The sequence below is a fragment of the Cariama cristata genome, unplaced genomic scaffold (assembly GCF_000690535.1).
Source record: "Cariama cristata isolate BGI_N322 unplaced genomic scaffold, ASM69053v1 scaffold4075, whole genome shotgun sequence".
In the NCBI taxonomy this organism is placed as follows: Eukaryota; Metazoa; Chordata; class Aves; order Cariamiformes; family Cariamidae; genus Cariama; species Cariama cristata.
In genome coordinates, this window is record NW_009615622.1 from 54,510 (window position 1) to 63,197 (window position 8,688).

Here is an 8,688-nt window from a genome sequence, read left to right on the forward strand (position 1 = left end):
AGTGTGCCATCTCATTAAAGAAAAACTCATTTTATCTGTAATATTTTTATTTTGGAGAAACCCTGCCCCCTGTAAAAGTGATAAAGGAGGATATAATCTCAAGGCTGTAATGAGGACACAGTTACAAATCTTCTTATATTTCTTTATTCCTAGTAACCCTCTAACTTGAAAGACAAATGTCAAACAAATCCATCTTGTTTGGACCCTTTTAATACAGTTGGTTAACTTCAAAAACTTCTGCCTTTATATATACTTTATACATACGAAAATCCTTCACAGGCAGCCTCTAAAAACAGCATGTTATCGATGGGAGAACAGAAACAATTATTTCTCTATCTAGCAAGGGATATATATCAATCTTTCATCTGAATGAAAGCTTGAAATGTAAGGAGTAACTGCAATATATCATTTATGTTTACTTTCTCCTATGATATGAGTTCTTCGTAATGCAAATTGATTCATGTTTAGTATTTTAACAAAACACAACTACAGTGATACCCACTACCAGGCATCTGCACTATCCCAATGCATACTTTGCTCAAGCAACCTGACATGCAAATTATGCACAGGGGCTCCTGCATATACGTCATTCCTATTCTGCATTTATTAGTCTACATTTGTGCAGACTGATTTGATCGGTTCATTTTTGAATGCACCATTAAACACTTAAAAAGAAGAAAAGAAAAAACACACCACACAATCCAGAACGCTGAGATACGAGTCACTTTGCTATTTGTTTAAAGCCATATTCATAGTCTCCTTAACAGTACTCATACTCACTCTGCTAAGACGATCGACATTTTTCATTTATATTTGATTGCTCCCTATAGCCCAAAATGGATATCACATGGTCCTGGCTGGAACTGGGCAGACAGTCTGCCTAGGCACAGAGTCCATGCATGCCTGCTTGTATCACAACTTAAAGTCTCTTCCTGCGCCATGGGGGACGAATGATTCCAGGCAGGGAAAAGACAAAACAGGGAAAACTTGCAAGAACCAAGAGTGCTTGAAGAACTCTGCTCAATTAGAAGTCACACTGATCTATGGAATATACTTGGACTAAAAGGGTGTGAAAAATTCTTAGTGCTGTGGTGTCCATATAAGAGCTGGTTCTTCGCCTGATGGATTGACATCTCCTCAGCTCGCACAGACGAGGAGAACGACCCACAATCAGCAGGAGCACAAGCAAATGCCTATAAGTGTAAGTGAATCTGCAGAGCTTACAATGAAATTCGAGATGAGAAAAGCCAGCAGGGAAGACAGGTACAAAGCCTTCCTACTCAAAACCAGAAATAGTTCCATCAAAATCCTGGGGAAAGCCAACCAGCAGACACTCGTCCAGGCAGGCAACAAGGCGAGAGATCGTTCTCTCCTCAAAGAAGAAATTCCTTCCATAGGGATGTATGACTTCAGTGGTGTAGCTCTGCCTTGACTAAGGATCCAGCATTGCTAACACAGACTTTATACAAAGAGTTAACGACCTCTCAATTACTGCACGAGGAGGCACCGGTGATGTCAAAGGCAATGAGACACTGAACAGGCTCCAGCTGCTGTCCTGTGGTGCCTGTGTGTCCTGAGCGAATTCTCAAGTCTCCTGCCACCGCTTTAGGACAAGATCTGTTTCGGTACAAGGCGTCAGGCGTATCTATCAAGGGCCACAACCACATGCTGTCACGTTTAACCAAGAACGTCTTTAAAATACGACCTTACGCTGGATGGCCAACAGTACTCTTGGGATGAGAGCTCTCAATCGTCGCTCACTCCCTAGCACTGGTCTCCATTAGTGTCTCTGGAAGACCCCCAGGCACATCTGTGAGGAAGCTCTACTGAAACAGTGAGTAATTTAATCAAAGGAAAGTAGTGATTTATCAAAGTAAGTGAGGCTGGCCAGCTTGACCGAGTGGTCTGCAATGAAAGAGCTCAGAGGTTAGCATGTAAATACTCTGTTTTGAGCTACCGGTTTCCGGATAAAAAGAGTAAGAACACGTCTGCAGAGAACTGAGATACTTCTTGTCCGTTACACTGATGTGCATGTCCAGTAACATGCTTGTATTATCCTGTTAAAACTCAGGTTTTCCCTCATTTCAATTACAGTAGCCTTGGAAACCTCAAAACTCTTACGGCTAATAGTGTAACTCTTGGCATGAGGCAGTTTAGAGGCGATTCTCAAGGATCTTCTTGCAAAGATAACTAACGCTACTAGGGATTGACCCTGAGCTGGGAATCCCAGGTTAGCACAGTACTATGCCATCCATTCATCCTCCACACTGCGTAATGCACCCAAGCAGAGAAAGGAGTAACGCTGGGAACTCCTGTCGCCCCCAAGAGCAGCCAGCTGAGGCACAACTATACCAGAAAATCAAATCGTGCCAGGTCCTGGAACTCAGCCACATGCATCTTCAGCGCAGCCCCAGCGTGCTTTTCGCCGAGGGCACCTCACACCATCCCAATTCTCAAGCATGGTTCAGGAGTTAGCATGGAGCTGAGATGCTGCCCAGTGGGGGCAACCACTCTGTTTTGGAGGCTGAGAGTATTTAATAAGATTTATATGACCAGACCATTCTGGTCTCAAAGCCCCAAAACAGGCAGTTCGGTTTAACACAGATGCAGACTTAATTGCTGTCATGACAAGTAAATCACCGGTGTTAAGGAGAAACACTGATGTCACTGCTGATCCACTGCCCTGGGAAGAAGGGGCTCTAACTTCCCACAATAACCACTTAAAGAGATCCCAGGATGTAAGTTAAAACTCAGCGTGATAGGGATGTTTGACTACATTGACAAATCTAGCCCAGATCGTTTATATAACTTCACTTACCTTCCACAAAGGCGAGCACAATGCGTGCGCCAGGTACTGTTACGACTACACAGTAATTACATTCACTCTAAATAACTCCTAAAATATTCGAAATAAGACAGTGACTCACTGCACACGCTGCGCCAGGGAGCACCACGCTACTGAAACATACATTTCAGCTAGACCTGTTTCTAGAAGCTTTTTCAGAAACTGTATAATCTCTTCCACAGCAAAAAGCTCACCTTCCAAATCAGTGCTAGAGGCAGCGGAAGCGTTGATAGCAGCAGGAACGAAGCTGGTTGGGCTGGCATTTACTGCTGAGGCTGAAAGAGTTTTTATGGCTTTTGCTTCTGCTTCAGTAATGATTTCTAGCAGTCCAAACTCATTTAAACAGAACTGCAGGTAAGAGAAGAAAGCAAGCGAATAAGTAGTAGTAAAAGCGCTAGGAAGGGGGACAGGAAGGAATAGGATTCCCTGAGGAGCAACTAGGTATGGGACAAAAAGAAATGGCTGAATGTACATTAAAAAGCACTAAAAGTAAGTAACAATAAAAGCGAAAAACACCCAACACAACTCTTCCTCAAAATGCCACCAACGAGCCCCCTCAAAAACCCCAATGATGCATTTTGTTGTCAACAAAGGAAAGCAACGTCAATTCTACCTGCTTTGCACGTGTTCCCCTTACACAACCCAGACCTCTGACGAACACATCAGAATAAATACCCTCAGAAAAGCAGTTTAACCCAAAACTCTGCTCTGATGGTTCAAATTAATCCAACAAAACCCATTTACAATTATTGCAGTTATGACTTACAGCAACTTCCCTAAAATCTCAGTGCGAGCAGGAATCACCCAGCTGTTGACAGAAAGGTCACATTCCAGTGGAGAACTTGTCCAATACATCCCCCAGCTAGTGCTGGCTGAGCTTTAAAGACCTCAGAGCACAGCGACAGCCGGGACTGCATAAACACAGCGAGCATCTGGAGCTGCAAGAGGCCAAGCGGTTCTCAACCCTTCTTCACTGACACTTGACGGTCTGGTGGGAAATGAACTTCCCAGAGGAGCAGAGGAACGCGGGGATAGGCAGAGGCAATGTTGCTGAAGAAGAGCAGACGCTGAGAAATAACTAGACTTTCTTCGTTTGATAAACCCCTCCTTGCACAGTACCACTTATTAGTGAAAGCCACAGTGGGGCCTTGACCCAAAGACGCAGGGGAGAGTCTCAAGTCCAAACCAACAATTTCCGAACAACCTAGAAATACCCCCGACAGAAGCCACAGGCGGTGCAGGTAGGCAGGTGACATGCACCGGTATGGCCAGGAGTCACAGCGTCCGAGCTTCCAGTCCCAGTTCCCCAAGTTTTGACCCTTAAGAAACCCTCCGTCAGCGGCAAGGGTAGGTGATGCTCCCACAGAGGTTCTGCTAGCAAACCCATCCTCTGCCTACCAACCCTGCACACGCACTGCCTGTCCTACTCCAGCCCAAGGGTAAATTCAGATGCAGAAGAAGAAGACCCCTCGAGACACACAGTAAAGTGCTCACACCATGGGGTAGCTATGGAAAAGGAATTAAATGGGGCAGACTTCAGAGACTTTCAGCTTAAAACATTTCTTAGGCTATGAAGGAACACTTCATTGGTCCAGATAAAATTATTAAATTGTGCCAAATACTGTCAATGCGCATTTTTTATCAGTCCTCATCTGCAAACGCAACCGAGCACCAAAAAAAACCCACACCACACATCACCTTTCTGATGAGCAAATAGCTCTAAAGATTACTCACTCCTTGATCTTCTTTACTGTCTGCAATACAGAGCTACTGAACTCCAGAATGAAAGAGACAAGTCAAAGGTGGGTTGCATTTGCAAGCTCTGCTCCAAAGCTTTTATTCTTAGCACTTTATTAGTTTGAGATCTTTTCTAAGCCATCCGCTCTTTGCTCAAACCCACTAAACCCAGTTTAAAAGCATTTGCTTCACCTCTGAAGCAAGGCTTCTCATTGCATTGAGAAGCACTGTTCTTCCTCGACACCTGCATGCTTCCTGGGCTCAAGATCCTGCCTCCAGCACTATCAAAGCCTTATCCCAAATGTTCTTCCCCCTCTTCCCTCTTTTTTTATCTGACGTCTGTATTTCTTAAAGCTTCAAAGATGCTGGACTTGCTTCTGAAAAGCTCACTTCTTCCTCTGCAGCCCTGAAGAGACAGAGCATCATTCTTATTTCAGCACAAAGAGAAACGATCCGTCTCAAAGAAATGCTAATTTTAAGTGGACTAAGTTTCCTGCAGGAGACCATCCAGTTTAGAGAAGAAACCTATCACCTCCCTCAAACGCCAGAACAGCAACAGCACAACGGTGCAGATCCCAGGGGTTCCTTGCTACGGCTGATAAGGACAGCTCAGCACCATGAGCAGAAGGTCAGTGGAAGGAGCATCTCCCGAGTTCTATGTGCCATTAAGCAGCAGAGCGGGCGAGAAGCAGAGCTCACAGCTGGAGGTGGGGAAGGGTGCCAATGTCATTTTGTATTAGCAGATTAGTCTCTGGGGTAGTGAGACTCCTGCATACAAATGAACAGTTCTGATCCAGCCCAAACCAGTGAAGACAGCAGGCTGTTATTTCCTCCTTTCATAATGTGATGGCGTACCTGCAGCCACATGAGCTGGTGAAGCCCAGCCCAGGCCTCAGAAAACCTACGATTGTTTTAGAAAAACAACAAGCATCTTTATTAGCAGTCTCTGATCTGATGCTGAAGACTGGCTAATGCATGGAGACAACCTTCAGTTTCATCCTGAGACTCTTCAAGACAATATCCCTCATTCCTAGGTTCTGGAAATGCATAACTATTACTACCTTCCTCTAGACAAAGGAGTTCAATATAGCATGTTTGCTAATGTGAAATCCATGCCAGCCCTCTAGAAACAATGTGTCCTTCCTGAGAATTTTTTGAAGGGAATTAAGGAAAAATACATTTCATTGTGCATGCAAGAACAGGAACATAGAAGGAAGAGAGTGGGGGAAAAGGATTAAACAACAAAAGTAAAAAAAAAAGCATTTGGCATTTCTGCATGGAAAAAAAAAAAGTGTTTGGCATCTTAAGAATGAAGTGGCTTCCTGTGCAGCTAGTTATCATGTTCCAGCTAAACTTTTCTACCAGACTCACTAACCGTGGTACTCTGCTCTTATACTTGATCATCTAATATAAAACAATACAATATTATTTGGTGTCTTTCAGTCTAATAAATAACATGGTGCTTTGTTGATTCTCTACTATTACAAGCAATCAATAAAAGTGAAGTTGTTTCTACAAAGGAATGTTACTGCTGTTTAAGAGAAAACCTGTGACAATACACTGTTAAGCTCTTTTAAGAAGCAGAAGTTCAATGACTTTGATTAAAGAGAGGGCAAAAGTTAGGCCACTGCAAAATAAACATCCAAAGGACCTCCTAGAAAGTCAGTGGCCCAATTCCATGTCAGTTTTATGGGAGTGTAAACCACTAATCTCAAAATACTCCAAGCATGCAAGTTCATCCTTGTTCTCTCAACATTTGCTGGCAGAAGCATCTTCCTCATACCCTAACCGAGGTCTAACAGCCCATGTAGAAGCCTTTTCTGACAAAGGGAGGAAGAGAAGGGGAGGAAGGGGAAGACTGTCAACACTTGCAGAAGGTGGGGGGCCTGATTCTGAATGCCTGATGCGATACTAACAATCGGATTTCACAGAGCTCTCAAGTCCCTTCAGCTCCAATTTATTTCACTTCAAATTGATCTTCCCCCCACACCGTCCCCTGAGATTCAGAACTTGCAGCCTTGAGGGCAATTTTATATATTCATTTTCAGCCATCAGAAGTGCAATCGAACTGAAATAACACTTGAAGGTAATCTGGGAAACAGTCAACAGAAACTCACCCTCCTCCCTTCTCTAACATAAAACACCATGTTTGTGACCATCAGATCTTGGTTCCGATTTACACGAGAGCTGTATTTGTCACTATCATGAATAGATAAGAGATAGCCAGCTGTCAAAAGCTGCAAAAATCAACCACTGATGTGAAAAGAACCTAAAGACTCACCCCACAAACTGAGAAAATTTCTTTCAGAGAAAACGTCTTTCTCACACTGGGCTGAAATTAATGGGATTTCTTGCCTGAGTATGTTGTATGGACATTACTGAGAATTAGGAAGATCAGGCCCATAACTTCTATCAGCAGAAAACAATTACTTAAAATACTTCTTGCCTTCAGAAATCAATTGAGCAAGAAATTAGAAGGGGAGAGGGAGTATCACCAGGCTTTCAGAAACATTACTAAAATTTCACCACTTCCTTGGTAATGCCAACCCAGTTGTTTAAAACAAAGCGTTTTCTCTGCACCACTTTTATTCGCAAACTACAGAATATATTGCAAACATTCTGTGCTACCAAAGGCAAGGCGGCCACTCATGTACTGTGTTCCTTGGTTTCTTACTTGTATGGTGCTACCAGGCAAGGTACCAATGCCGTTTTTCCAGTCTAAGGTATTCAATATATCGCGGTCTGCTGTCGGGATGCTGATGATTCTCTTGCAGACATTCTGTTCGATCTTTCTGCTTAGTCTTTAGGCTCTTTATTTAGTTTTAAAAAAGAAAAATAGGGTGTGAAAACAAAACAAAACAAGAGGCACAGAATAAAGTGGTCTGTTGCTTACATTTCACGAGGGGTCTTCAGGGTAATACTAGTTTCAAAAGATGGGAAAAAACGTCAAAGTTGCATTTTGCCCATGACACTTAAGTAAATACGAATAGAAAGTTAAAAGCGTCAAGCACCTGTGCAGTTTGAGGAGAGAAAGATAAACCAGTAAGTTTTAACAGTTACTGGATTTGTATGACATTTTTGCCAATTACAGTTCACTGGCAAGATCCTGGGGTCTCTGGATTCAGTAGGAGTTTTGGTCTGGATATTAGAGGAGTATCAGGATCTAAAATTACAGAAACACAAACAGACGGGTGCATGCACAAACCCATATGCGATATACAAGCGACCAGTCTGTGCAACTTGGGGGGGGGGGGGCAGTGGCATCTAATGGCTGGGGCCAGGGCCCTACTTGGGGGTGGGGGAGCAGTGGCATCTAATGGCTGTTGCCAGGTCCCTCTATACTGCTATAATATCAAGGCTCTACACTAGAAATGCTATAGAGCTCTTAAAATGCCTAAGCTCCATGTATTGCTTTCGCGTTCCAGCAAATAAACTAATGGGCTCCATTAGGAGACTCGACTAAAAGCCATACTGCTATATGGGCTCCCCATATCCAATTATTCAACTATTTTTGTAGTAGACATTAACCAAACACTGACCATAAATTAACTGTATGTTCCTGCCCTTTAAGCGTAACCTGAATATTTTCAATCTATGAACATCACTGCTTACTTTAAAAAAAAAAAAAATTAAAAAAAGATTCACAACCTTCCCTTGAACCATAAGCTCTAGTAATTTTTCCAGCGTTAGCAAAACCAAAACCACTGATGGTAAGTTCAAAAAAGCACAGCCCAACTGACAAGTCTAACTGCATTCCTGTGGGAATGGGGCAAAACTGCTCATGGTGGGGGTCTTCCCTCCGACATCTGAATGCTTGAGTTCAACAAGGTGACTCTGAGCTCTTAATTCAGGGTAAGAGCAGGCATCATCCAAGGACCACGTGCTCGATCTGCCTTTGGCAGACTGTTTCTCTCCTTGAAAGTGCCTTAAGATACATGGCCAGGGCAGGTTTTTAACTGCTGAGCGCTTAAATTAGGGCAGGTGAACTCCACTCTTGATGTGAAGCCTGCCACATGCTAGACCTTCTACCTACAAGTTGAAAGGGTAAGTTTAACTCAGCCAAAGGCAAACCCACAGATCTGATGTAGGGTAATATATGATGTTTG